Raw genomic sequence first — 15,261 nt, 5'->3', positions numbered from 1 at the left:
TTATATTATTAATGCAATGGATGATATTGTTGCTTGTTTATTATTATGCATTGTTGTGATATTGTACATGACGTCCTCTGCCCCAGAACATTTCCAACGTTCCGGTTTTGGTGTGTGACAGTCGGGGTGTTACACATGAATGTGAAGTACTCAAATGAGTTTTAGGGTTCAATCCCTCGGACACCCTGATTCTCGAGTATTTGAAATATGTATTATACTAATATGAAAATTCAATCTTCAAGACATTTTCATTTATGCATCAATTTGGTTTTGTGTTTTCTTTTAGTTCATTGTGGATCACACTAAAATGGGGGATGAATGTTGGTGATTTTAGTGTTATCAACATGTTTTAGCGTACTTATTATTAATATTGAGATAAGTTGAGTTTTATTTACTCACCAAGACTAGAGGTACAGGGATGCACACTCGGAGTGATAAATGTGAACTCGGGAATTTGGAGGTCTGAGGGAAGTGTCCCTGGGTACGGGGTTCCAAGCGTTAGTGCCTCGAAACCTAAACGGATTTCTATATCAGGAAAGAGTCTAGACATACATTTTTCCATCAAAACCTACTGATGACATCATGATGATGTAGGTGTCGGTTATGTCCAAAAACTACCATCTTTTGGCGCCAATTTTGGTGTAACCCATTTTCAACCACTTTCTTCCTTGCCTAAATGGAATGTAAATGTTCCAATAAAATGGATGAACTCTTATACACATGAAATTGATCATAAGCAATTGTCTATTCCATCAAACACAAATCAACAAGGTACTCTCTAAGTTTCATATTTAATAGTGGGTTCTCTTCTAATTTGTTATTCTTGGATTATGCCAAATCTGATATCATGATATCTCAGGCTATAGGGTCGAAATCACAGATTTTGGAAAGTGATTGCAATTACAATACTAGAAATTATCCAACTATATTGATATTCTTAAGACCCAAAATCTAACAATCATCACCACTAAAACTGGTCTCGTTATTCTCATTAAATTTTATCTTCCTCTTTCTAAGGTACTTATATAATTTCGTTAACATCACCTTCCCTTGTTTGTTGAACAATTATAGGGAAGACATGTTGTACTACTTTATTTACTTCATGTTTCCTTAATATTTTCCAACGGAAAATGACGCATACGACCTATGAACTTTCTAAGGTTTACCCTTTTAGTCACTTAACTTTTTTTGTGGCTTAATGAGGGAACGAAGTCATTTTTGTCGGGTCTATTACGTCCTTTTGGCCAAAGTGAAGGGGTCATTCGGTTACCCCTTTGCCACATGGACATTTGTTGACCAACTTTTCTATATTGACTTTGAATTTCCCTTACGCTTGAACCCACATTTCTCTCTCTCTCTCTCTCTCTCTCTCTCTCTCCTCTCTCTCTTTTTCTCTCCTTGAAAATCAACTAAGAAAATGTAGAAACCTGCTAACTTCTTTTTCCTTCCTGCTCAAATGATGGTAAACACGAAAATGTGAAAAACTTGTTTTTTCCCTTTTATACCCATCCACCACAAATCTGTTGATCGGAGCAAAACCCACGAGTATCAACACCTCCTTTGTTGATCGGAGCAAATGTAAAAATTTGCCTTCCTCCGATCTTAGTGTCGAACCACCGTTGTGGAGCTACCGACCACCGTAGCCCCACCGAAAACCACCCTGTTCAGTCTTGGTTGAGCCCCACCATCATTCATTTCCTTATTCAATTGAGCTAACTACGAGGCACCACCCTACGCCACTCTCCCTCGTCTCTTTACTTCACCAGCGAAGAGGGCCACCACAGTCAACAGTAGCAGACTCTTCGCCTCCTTTTTTCATAACCCACCACCACAAATGCTCCATCACCGCCACTGTTTTCCCTTGGTCCCTCTTCGATCAGCCAACAGAAACAATAAACCCTCCATTGTCATCGCAGCCCTCTGTCATCTCCAACCGTTGTCTCCATCATTGTTTCCAACACCACCTGACGTCGTCGTTGCCCATCTACCGTCGCTGCATTTTCAGCCCCACCATTGCCCGTTCCTGCTACTATTGGTAAGACCACCACTGTCGTTTCTTTGGACCTATTTGGAAATTTCTATACAAATCAATTTACTGGATGCCATTGTTAATGATGTCTTGAAGGTTTGTGCAAATCACGCGGTTAAGGTTTTGCCATATTTAAGACAAATCAACAATTGTGTTTCTCCGGATTTTGCACTCAAATTTCGATTGAATTTCTCAATTGATTGTGTGAAACGCTTAAGGAGACAAGATGCAGAATTTTGGCTTACTTGACTTTTAATTTTGACTATTTGGTTGACTTGACTTATAAATTTATTAGTAAAATCAGTTTTTATATGTACCATGTGACATATCTACCTGCTAGCTTAGGTAAACAAAACTAAAAAGACATGTTGTTCACAACTTTGTTCCCTTATAAAGCCACAAAAAAAAAATTAAGTGATTAAAAAGGTAAATCCTAAAAAATTCATAGGCCGTATGTGTCATTTTCCCTGTTTTCCAACTATTATAAGAAAGACTTGTTGTACTACTTTATTCGGCTCATGTTTCCACAATATTTTCCAAAGTACCAAATTACCTAATGATATAACCTCCTCGATATTTTCCAAAGTACCAAATTACCTAATGATATTAACCTCTAATACCATATATATCATGTAGAAAGTTTTTAAGATATTTAAATTAGTTATGTACTTATATATTTTGATAGTTGTCAATTTATCAACTTCAATAAGGACTAGTCTAGATGGGGATCAAAGAAGTGTGAAAACATACTCATGCTTAATAGTTGACCTTCTTGGTTTTTACCTACTACTATTAACCTCTTACATGATATATATCATGTAGCAAGTTTTTAAGATATTTAAACTAGTTATTCACTTATATATATTGACAGTTGTCAATTTGTCAACTTCAACAAGGACTAGTTAAGACAAGAATCAAAGAAGTGTGAAAACATACTCATGCTTAATAGCTAACCCTTTTAGATTTTTTACCTAGTGCTATTATATCCTCTTATATGATATATATCATGTAGAAAGCTTTTCAAATATTTAAATTAGTTATGTACTTATTAAATATTTTGAGAGTTGTCAATCTATCAACATCCATAAGGACTAGTACAGACGGAAATCAAAGAAATGTGAAAACATATTCAGGCTTAATAGCTGGCATTCTAGGTTTTTACCTACTGCTATTAACCTCTTATATATATATATATATATATATATATATATATGATCCAGAAAGTTTTTAAGAATGTATATGTAAATAATTACAGTATATGCTATCGTAAAATTGTTATAAAATATTAATCAGTTAAAATGTTGTATTTTCTTTTGCAACAAGAATACAACTCGATAAATCCTAGTTTACCTCTTCGAAAATAATGCAAATATATTTAGCTGATATATAACTGAATATTGTTAATCAAATATCTGAAACACAAATATAGAAATTTTCACCAACATTCGACAAAAAAAAATTACATTAAACATATTAGTAGTTAAGAAAATAAATACATATCGAACTTACAATCATATTCAACAACCATGAACAGAGCAATTTTTATCTCACAAATCTGATCAGTGTGATTTTATTTGTTTATTCACTAATTCTGATACTGATTAAGTAGCTGGTTTGCAATCGTGAATTTCTTTCCAACCATACTGAATCCTGCTTGAGCTGTAGGATCGAAGTTAACATCATCAGTGGGTGAGCCATTGCTAGTTCGATTTCGTTCAACCAAGCCAGTATAGCTCGGCGCTTGCCCATAACTGTCTGTATCGACGATACCATAGACAGATTTGTTCTGGTGCACAAGAGCTGAATAACTACCACCGCCGGCGGCTGCTTCAGGCCAGTACTCACGGTTGCTGTCCTCGCTAAGTTTATTACTCGAGGGCACCACCGGACGTAGAGCTATCAGTTCTGGAGCTTCAGCAACATATCCGACAATCGGCACTGTGCGTTGAACAACTGCTGGGAATTGTTGTTGGGAACTTCCAATAAATGCCGATGAAAGGTTTGGGGGTGGTGCTTCAGCTGTTACCTTTTCACCTTCTTCCGCATAGTCAGGTTTTAAGCTCCTAAAATCTCCTGAGGATACGGAAGGAGGTGGACTGTCGTTGAAACTCATTGCCGGAAGAGGTAGGTTTTCCGATGGGGTATTGAGTACAGAAGTTAGATGGGGTATCTATAGACAGGAGGTATCTTAGTCAACGTCAACGCTTGGGGAAGATTTTATAATATTACAAGAAAAACTCTCAGTTTTATTACGCCAGCTAATAACATTATAGATTATAGTTTTTTTTTTTCGGATTTAATTATTTAATATTAAGTTTGTTTGAAAAAACTATCTATTTTAGATAAAAGTTTGTCCACATATACCACTATTATGAACACATCTTTTTGTATTTTTCAGAAAAAAGTTCTGTCGCGAGATATATTAATATTATGATAATTAGGTGTGAAACTATATTTTATTTAAAAAAATTAAATTTTAAATTTTAAATTATTAAAGTTAATGGGCTTTAATACATTGAATATATTACATATATAAACTCGTTTTTAATAAATACCTTACATATATATTACCTTACATATTAAATGTGAAAATTTTAAATTAATAAATTGGAAAATATAATAAAATGACAAATGGAAAATAGAATATTCAAAAATTCTATAAAATGTCATATGTCCAAATGAAGGAGAAAAGAACATGTAGCAAAACGATTTTGATTTATTAAAGAGAATTTGTAAATGTCGTGTCATTTTCCATTTACATTGTTGTAGTTCTTACCTTCTCTTATTTCCTTTTAGTTGTGGACTTGTTATAGTACTTTTAGCCTAATAGATTATTTAAACTCATTTTATGTTTCGGGCTTTGTTTAGCCCTTTAGCAAATCCTAGTTTATTGTTTTCTCGATCTATATTGTTTTCTTTAGATTTCTCTTTTGTAACACTTATTACTATCAATATGAAAATTCTAGTTCTCTTTTGTTAGTTTACATGATATCAGAGCACGGTTGATCATTTGTATGTTCAAAATTTTTGAGTGTTTGAGTATGATTTTCTACTTTGTTTATGTATTCTGCTTGTTATGATTTGTTCGATTTGGTTGATTTCAAGATCTTGATTCTTGCTGCTGCTTTTCATATTTGATGTTGGTTTTGGTTATTTTTTTGTTTGACTGTTATTAGTAATATGGCCCCAAGAGATGATTCTCTTCAGTCTATTACTACCCAACTCGATGGCAAAAAACTAGGTTTATTGGAGTTATGTTATGAAGAATTTCTTGCGAGGCAAGAGTATATGGGGGATTGTTACAGGTGACAAGAAAAAACCAACATACGACAAGGCTGCAAAATTTGTAGCCTTATTGTGTTCGTGATGGACTAATAATTCCAATACTATCACTTAGATTAACAATTATGTAATTCAGTCAATTAGCACTCGGTTGGCAAAATATGAGACAAAAAAAAGGAAGTTTGTGATCACTTGGCTAGACTGTACATTCAATCTAATTTTCCAAAACAATACTAGTTGGAATTTGATATTCGAGCCCTCCAACAGAACAATACGAGTATTCAAGATTTTTATGCTTCTATGTCAGATTTATGGGATCAGTTATCCCTCACAGAAACTATTGAGCTTAAGGTTTTCATGCCTTACATTGCTAGAAGGGTAGAACAACGATTGGTTCTATTTTTTATTGCATTATGTTCATATTTTGAAGGCTTACGTGGAATAATTTTTCATCACATCCATATTCCCACAGTTGAATCAAATTTTCATTTAACGCCTGGATCCGGGTATGTATTTAATTTATTAATTATTCAAATTATAAGAGCAACTCGACGAGTTGGAAGCCCCAAACTCGTCGAGTAGGGAATATAAGGGTTGTGTAAATAAGTGACCTACTCGACGAGTTAAGAGACCTCAACTCAACGAGTAGACCGGCTGGGATGAAACCCTAATTTCCAGGGTTTTGTACCTTATTTAACGGACTTAATCTTCCTACTAGCCCCTTATCAGCCTCCCTAAACCCTAAATCGTATTGCGAGCTCCTTGTTGAGAAACTAGAAGTTTTGAATGCATTTTTGTGTGTTCTTGTGCTTGGTGAAGGACTTGGAAGAACTAGAAGGTCATTGAGCTTGAGGAGAAGCACTAGATTTGGGATCTCATCTGTCTTTGCCAACTTTCTGAGGTAAAAAAGTTTCAAACTTGATGCTTAGTAGCTTAGATCTCTCTTAGTTTTGTTTTATGGATCTTTTTGACCCCATTGTTGGAGCATGATAAACCTTCATAGTCGTGATGCTAAAAATGTCCATTCTCAGTGTTATTTGGTCCTTAGATTCATAAGGGTCCTAAACCCGTTCATACTCAAGAAAAGACCATATCCATAGAAGTGGGTTGTTATATCTCGAGATTGGGTCCATTTGAGGCATGCAAAGCCATCAAGTTGTCGACTTTACATATGTATACCTTGGAAACAATGTAGATCTATATATTCTGGAACCTTAGATATAAGGAAAGGCCTTAATGTACTAAGAACTATGAGGAACTCGGCGAGTTCATGTAGGAACTCGGCGAGTTCATGTAGGAACTCGACAAGTTGGGTCGAACAGTCCCAATTATGTTAAAGAGAAGAACTCGGCAAGTTTGAGGAAAACTCGACGAGTTGCATCGTGATTTTGCGATTCTGTGATTCATGGGAACTCGACGAGTTAAACGGTAAACTCGACGAGTTAAGTCAACTTGGAGCGTTGACTTTGACTTTGACCTTGACAAGGGTTGACCCTGAAGAATTATAAGTATGGTATCTAAGGGTTTGTATTGGTTTAGGGAGTGAGTAGAGCTGATTTTCGAGACATAGACGTTTCGACTATCATCCGACATTTAAGGTGAGTTTCCTCCTGGATTGAACGGGTCGAAGACATCAATTCCGACCCGTATATGTTATATGTGTTGATTAGTAGCTAAGTGTGTGTAGGGCACGTATCTTAGCATTTCTTGAGTATGGATATGGAATGGATTGATAAATTATGGTTATACTTGTTGTTTGTGTGATACTAGTATGTGTACATAGTAGCTGAGTGTGGGTAAGGACAATATCTCATTAGCAGCTGAGTGTAGGCGAGGCCCATATCTTATAGCTGAGTGTGGGCGCGGCCCGTGTCTCATAGATATTTGAGTGTGGGTAACGCTTGTATCTCGTAGTTAGCAGAGTGTGGGCGAGGCCCATATCTCCTAGTTATTCGAGTGTGAGCGGGGCCCGTATATCCTTCAGTGTGGGCGAAGCCCGTATCTCCTAGTAGCATGATTAGGTGTATGGTATGTGGTAGTTTGGGGAAATTCACTAAGCTTCGTGCTTAAGGCTTTCAATTTTAGTTTCAGGTACTTCCGGTAGCAAAGGGAACAGCTCGGGATGACTACATTGTACACACCATGATGTCTAGTCTGGGATGTTACTCTAATATAGTTAACCTGTGTTTTGGTATGGATATAATGATTATGATGTTTTGAGATACTACTATTTCTGTTTTGATGAAATAATTTTAATAACTATGGTTTAATTAATGATTTAAAAATGAAATTTTTTGTCATGATTTTTTTTATGATGTTTCTGTTCATGAGTTGATTGCAAAAGAAAATTGTATCAAGTCTCAAGCTGACAAAAGGTTTAAGACAGTCATTACTCATGTTGTTTTTGTTGTTCAATAATGACCTAAAACTTCAATTCAGTCTTGATCAAAAGCTGCAATTGATGAGTGTTCTTTCTGTGAAAAGAAAAATCATTAGATGTCTCAATGCCCATTATTGGTGGGCAAGGGAAATTAACAACAACAAACTAGTTCGCGTGGAAAATTTTAGCAAGAGGAGAAATCGTGTAACACCTGCTTCGAATCGTTTCGTAGTTCAGGACCATGAACAGAAGATAAGTTATCATAAGGATTCGGGTCTTTGGGGAAACAGAGATTTAGACCCCTTTGGATATGGGTAATTTAGATTAGGTGATCTGAGAATTCGGTTGGTGCTTTAGATCAAAGGGTATAAGCGTAAAGTGATAGATCGAGCCTTTTATGAATTTGGGATCTAAGTTCAGTAAGTTTTAAGGCAATGGAGAGTTGATATGTGTCACACCCTAAACCGATAAAACGGCGGAAACGTCTGGGGGAGGATGATGTCAAGTAGAGTATCATAACAATTGAATAATAGATATCAAAGTTTTACAAACAATTTATTGATGATTTAATATTTACATTGATTTCGATTATTATTTGTTTGACTCCAAAAACAATATTGCAAAAATATAAGACGTAACACTGCTATGCTCTGTCTTCACAAAACCTGTGTGGGTTCCTGTCTACTGATTTCCTGAGAATACAAGTGGTTTTGAAAAAGTGTCAACATTTAAATTGGTGAGTTCATAAGCATTTTATATGAGAAAGGTATGCCATTGTTCCTTGAAAAATGATAGTGTGTGTTCTTCCAGAAAATCCAATATTTTCTTTGGAAATGAATTGTAGCCCTAAACACTCGAAGACTGAAAATATATAAGTATTGTTATACTTTGAAGTAGTACAATGTAGTTTTATATCTTTATATAACCGTTAATATGCATGGTTCCCGAAATGTAAACTATATTGTACTAAAAATAGTGTAATGAAATTTTATCTAAATAAAATCATTTGAATGTATACTTGCCCCATAAACCAAATGTTTGTTAATACTAGTGTTCTAAAAGGCGCGCCATGGCGTGAGGCGTGGCTTCGTCGTTACGAAAAGCTTAATAATGTTGCTGTTAGGCGTGGTGCGTGGCAAGGCGTGATATGGCGCGCCATGGCGCGTTATGGCGTGTTATGTTGTGTGTTTTTTTGTTTGAGACACAGTTTTTTGCTCTTTGTTATGTCTTTTCTAATCGGAGATACAGGTTTTGTGGTTTTTGTTAACTTTTTGTTATTAGTTATTGATCTAACACTTCTAAAAAGTAGTTATATTTAATATAAATTTATATTTATGTGGTAATATAATTTTTAAATTAATACAAAATCGTCGCTTTACATCACGCCTTGAAAAACGCCATGGCTCGCCATGGATCGTTAAGCTTGAGGCTTGGCCTTGCCGCCACGCCACGCCTCACGCCATTTAGAAACTTGGTTAATACCCCTTGTGAGTTATTATCCAACTATAGCTAACAGTTTAGGTGCGGGATTGTTAGTCCCATATAGATCTATACACAAGTGTCACGCTCTCCCTCCAGGAGACTATGGTTATAATGCAGGGACTTTAGTATGTACTGTGGTGAGTACGGTAAAGGAATGTTTCACAAATTCGTCTTAACGATTTACGTGTAGTATAATGAAAAGCCATTTTTCTTGTAAATGTATGTATCATCCTCTTATAGTGTTTAAATGGTATAAAATAATTATGCCTTTAAATAATTATTTTTGTATTATATCTTGAAATGGTAAAACAATGTGTATGTCTCATAAACTATACCTATTATAGTTTATAAAAATGTTTCACTGAAATGATGAACCCTTTGTATATACATTATCATTTTTACTATGATAATAAAATGGATGGATATAATTATATATTTATTTTTATATGATTATACCCTTTTGCTCAACATGTTACAAAAGGGTTATAGTTTTATAAACTATATTTATATAGTTTATCATTGTAATCAAATTTGTACCCAATATATATATATATATATATATATATATATATATATGTATATATATATATTATGAAAACAACAAATATAATGGTTTGTATAATAACACAAATTTTCTGGAGTTATACTTGTATCCCTCCTACCCCACTAAAACATAGAAAATCGTGAAAACTGTAGGGGTATGAACTCACCTCAGGTGTGTTCTTGGCTGGATAACGAAGTGAGTGGCGATGTTCTTTGAGTTAGAACATGTGTATATAGTCGTATCCTAATAGTCTTTAGCACATGATGCATGTATAAATTAGATAAACTATCATTAAAGTGTTATATAAACACTAGATTATATAAGGAAACTTACAAAGATTCCTATGAATTAATCTTGAAGAATTGTTTCTTGGGCAAGTTTGAAGGTGTTCTGGGAAAAAATTATGAATATTTGAAGATGTTCTTGCGTGAACTTGAAGATCTATGAACTTGGTTTTCGGTTTTGAGAGCAAATTTGGAGAGTTTGTGAAGTGTAAAATGAAAAATGAAGTGTTGATTTCGGTTTAACATATATAGATATATATATATATATATATATATATATATATATACATATATATATATATATATATATATATGGAAGTAAAAATGATGTGAGATATTCCTTTAAATGTGTAATTTATCACATTGGTAAAAGTGCAACTGGATAAGGTTTGTTTTTTCAGTCTATACTCCACCGAATTCTCTTGATTTCAGTCTAAAACCTCAATTAAGAACCAAGTCTTCGGTCCTAAAGGGGTTCTCGGTCTAGGGAAGGATCTCGGTCAAGGAGTGTTCTAGGCCAAGGTATGTGGTTTTTGATTTTTGATTTTTGATTCCTAAAACCGAAAACCTAAAAAGCAAGTGAATTATTATCATTTAATTTTTAACTATTTGACTTTTATTTAACTTGTTTGACATTGGTTTGACTTTTATTGACCCAAAGTAATTGGTTGTTACAATATGGTCGTAGAGATTCTCAACACCTTTCCGTTAATATAAAGATCGTCGATATCAGAGCTTAAATGAAGAATTTATGATTGCTTGATGTTAGGGTGGTTTTAGTTTGAGCCACGTACGTTGGGTGTACTCAACGTGTACGCTGGGCATACGTGATCAGTGCCCAAACCTTATTTTCATGTTTTGAGCCCTATTTACGCTCCTTAACTCCCTTATACCCATTCCATTCTCAGCCTCCACCTCTCTAACACCCTCTCTTGTAACACTAACCCTAGATTGAGCCTTGTGAGAAAACGAAGGTATTTTTAAGTACTTTAGCTTGTTATTGGTGCACCTTAGAGAAGAAGGAACTCATTGAAAAAGTGTTTGCTGCATTGGAGCTTTTAGATCCACACTTTGTTCACCTTGTTCGTTCTTCTAGAGGTATAATGTTTGAATCTTCATGATGAAATTATTAGACGTAGCTAGTTTTTGGTGTTATGAGCTTTGGGTCACTTTAGGTGCATAAAGTTTAGAGATTGAAAGTTTGTGACCTTTATATGAATAAATTTGGAAACTTTATCCATCTAAACATCATTTTGATTCGGTGTTGAAGGTTGGAGTCTTATACTTTAAGGATTAAGTTGAAAAATATGCACGTTTGGGCCCCTTTGAGACTTAAAGACTAGATCTTGTTTGTTAGGACCATTCTAATGGATAAAGTTGGAAACTTTATCCATTATGGAGCTATTATGAACAATAAAAATGTGATATTGGCTCTTTTATCCCTTCCATACAATAGTTGTGATGTCTTATTGGGTTAAGAACTTAGGAACATTAAGCACCTTATAGCCATGCAAAGTCATAAAGTTGGAAACTCTATGACTTAGGACATCATTTTGGGCTTGGATCTGAGTTTTGGATATAAAGGCTTAATGGAATAAGCTATTAATGGAGTTTTGGGACTGGGTTGCATACGCTGGGGGTACCTATGGTATGTTATGCATACGCGGTCAGCAAACCAAGCCTCCTGGACAATTTCAGTCGCGCCCCTCATTACCATCGTTTCTCCCTCTACTGGTCACTGTTGATGTTGCACCTGCTATATATGATTATACAACAGTTACACCACCTTCTGCCTTGGATCCTCAGGTGTTTGAAAAGTTCAGACAATTTCTTGCCCCCAATCTCACTACCATTTCAACATCTCACTCTGGTCTGTCCTCATCTAGTACTTCATGTATTCCTTCATCCTTGTGGATATTGGATTCTAATGCATCTCATCATATGTTACCATATTTGTCATCATTTTCTTCGTTATCACCTGGTTCTCATGTTTCTATTATGTCTGCTAGTGTTACACCTATGCCAGTAGAAGGTATTGGTTCAATTGTTACCCCTCATATATCTCTCATTGATGTCAATTATGTTTTCACACTTGCTTTAAATCTTGATTTGGTGAGTCAACTATGTAAAACCGGTTATTGATTCTTTATTTCTGATTCAATCAACTGTTTACAAGATTCACATTCTTGGCAGGTGATTGGGATTGGATGTAAACTTAGAGAGCTTTATGTTTTAGAGTAGCTCTAAGTTTTTGATGTTACTGCCTCTAGTATTGATTTATCATCTTTTCATGTAATTTGTTCGTTTTTTGATTTTTATCTTTGGCATTCTCGTTTGAGACATGTATATGTATCACCTTTATAGTTTGTATCCTCTATCGGTGTGTTGGGTCCTTTGAACAGTCATGATATTTCTGATTGTTATGGTTGTAAACTGGAAAAGTTTTATGGATTACGTTTTAATAAAAGTATGATATGGATTATGAGTATACATTTGCTCCAGTTGCAAAAATGACGACCGTTCCCACTCTGATTGCTATTTATTATATTCTTCGATGGAAGATTTTCCAAATGGATGTTAAGAATACGTTCTTGAATAGTGATCCTCATGAGGAAGTGTACATGTCTCCTCTCCTAGGTATTTCCCAGCATACATGTGAAGTTTTTTGGCTTCGGAAAACATTGTATGTTCTCAAACAAGCACCTCGTGCTTGGTTAAGTTCTCTATAAGTGTAAGACGGATTCTCCTATCCTTATATGTTAACGACATGACTATTATCGGTGATGACCATGATCATAGGGAATGAAGTTGCTCAATCTTCAAAATGGTATCTCCTGTCTCTGAAAAAATATATTTTTGACCTGTTTGACACTACTAGAAAAACAACCTTTTAAGACGCGAATGTGTGTCGTAAAACACTCAGATGAGGCATAAATGCGTGTCAAGGAAGGCCCTGTCATAACGAGAGAGAACACGTTTTTACGCATCGTCTATTTACGATGCGCATTTACGACACGAATTTACGACACACATTGCGCGTCAAGGAAGACACTGTCAAGAAAGGCCATGTCATAAATGAAGATGACACACATTTTTGCGTATCGTAATTTTCAATGTTTAAAAAAAATATTATTTATAAATTTTCTTAATTTTCAAATTAAATTTGTATTTAATGTCTCATAATATAAAATAAAATATCACATACAAAAAATACAATCCATTGCATAAAATTTAATATCATACAAATAATTGTTCCATGGAAAGATAAAAGAAATCAATAGAAGTTGTAACAAAAATTTACAAACGAATTAGATACAAAAAATACAATCCATTGCCCCTTTGCTTATTCAAGATCAACCTGCAAGTAGCTAACTAATCTTTACAAATTCACCCTTGTTTCTAATAATTTTCTTAAATACTTTACAAACATAATTCATCCATAGTACCTGAACTATAGTTGAATCCTTGTTTCTTCTTCTTCTTCTGAACTCATCTCTTGCAACCATTGCTCTAAGCCTAGTTTGAATATATACAATAGCTCCTTGTCAATTATGTGATAAAGACAACCGGAGAGTGGCAATACTCACAACAATAGCTGCAGAGAATGCATCTAGGTCCTACAAGATCATACAAATCACTATATAAATACACACTACATATAAGTGTCAATATTCTGATTGTATGTGACCCTAGACAAAATTATAAGATATGAGCACTGTAATATTATTCATATTGGTTAGAAAAGCAATGAAAACATGCAATATGAACCTTCCAGTAGGTGATGACCACCTTTTCTACGGTCTCTATCCTCTGCAACCACATTGATACACGCAAGTCAACTAATGAATAGCCATTCCAACACTAATAATAATTAATAATTATTACATATTACAAATGAAGGTAAGAGTCATGTGACGTGATGTGATTTTACCAACATAACCCTTGTCTTTAGATGAGAAGTGTCTGCGCTCAAGCTCCACAAACTCCTCTTTCAGGTCTCTCCTTTCTAGTTCATTTTGTGTGTCTTGACCATCCTTTCTATATTGATAGATATAATATTTAAGGATTTGTTGCAGATAGATACTATTGAATATTGATAGATAAGTAAAAGTAAAGTATCAAAAAGAAAAAGAGTAACCTGGGCTTCAGGGTTGTGTGAGAAGCAATATCCCTGGACGAATATTTCGGAGAAGGACCAAACATACGTGTTCCGCCTTATTTGTTGCCACCTTTTGTAGGTTCCCACGTCGGTCTAGCAGCTGTTGTGATACTTTCTCACCACTCTAATTAATTCTTTCTAAAATCTCAACTCTAAACCCAACCTGTCCACAACAAAATCATTCACTCATATTCATGTTGTGTTCTGCTTCTACCATATTATATAGGTTGAACTGAACCCTAAAAGTACCTAAACATAAACTCAAATAAAAAAAAACATATGAATGAAGACCTAATGAAATCTTGGACCAACAATAACTTCATCGAAAAAATAATTAAAAACTTATAAATTTAGTATATTTGGCATTGCAAACAATTGGCAGATTAGATATCACAAACCAGACACAAAAGTTTTAGGGAATTTACTTTCCTTTCTGACATTCCAATTTGAAGTAGCATATTTGAGACACGAAAGTAATATTTGGCAGAAAAAGAAAATATAAACAATTCACAAAAATTTGCCATTGCAGATTTTAGATGGCAGATTCCTCTAGCATATGAAGATTTGAGACAAAAAAATCATTCACAACTAAAGGTTAGCCAGAAATCTTTGCAATTTGGCAGAAATTCATGTGAGCATATGGAAATAGAAAGAGAAGATGATAATCAGAAAAGGAAATTTTTGGCATTGCAAACCATCAGAATAATTGGAAGTATATGTATACTTCACGTTGGAGGCATTGACTTTCTGTCATCAGAATAATTGAATCTTATTACAAAAGTACAAGGCATTGATAATGATGCATACCACACTTCTTGCAATGAAAGTATTTCTCATGACCACCAACTCTGTACAAAAGAAATGGTTTAGAAGGTGAATGAGAAATAAAGAAAAGATAAAATTAATTTGGTGAATATGTTAATAGGATGGATTCAAGAAAGATATGATCTTCCTTCACATAGCTCACTAACCTACAGATACCACATTCGTACATCATCATGATAGAATTCACAAATTTCACAAAAGTATTCCCCCATATTGACTCCACAGTTTGTGCAGACGTGAGCAACCTGATAGACAATACAACAATCATAAATCTAG

At 34.6% G+C, this 15,261-nt stretch overlaps 1 long non-coding RNA gene across 1 annotated transcript; it reads right to left on the bottom strand.

Annotated features, from left to right (window-relative positions):
• Positions 1-13,719: 13,719 nt before the first annotated feature.
• On the bottom strand, positions 13,720-15,010 carry LOC145071421 (uncharacterized). The gene is made up of 3 exons (XR_013690449.1): positions 14,968-15,010; positions 14,140-14,323; positions 13,720-14,039 (listed from the first exon to the last, which is right to left on the bottom strand). It is a non-coding gene; the product is annotated as an uncharacterized LOC145071421 (long non-coding RNA).
• Between the last annotated feature and the right edge of the window lie 251 nt (positions 15,011-15,261).

This window comes from Lactuca serriola, chromosome 8 (assembly GCF_051521515.1).
Source record: "Lactuca serriola cultivar US96UC23 chromosome 8, Lser_US96UC23_V15, whole genome shotgun sequence".
In the NCBI taxonomy this organism is placed as follows: domain Eukaryota; kingdom Viridiplantae; phylum Streptophyta; class Magnoliopsida; order Asterales; family Asteraceae; genus Lactuca; species Lactuca serriola.
The sequence above is the reverse complement of the archived record's forward strand: the minus strand, read 5'-3'. Positions and strand labels throughout refer to the sequence as shown.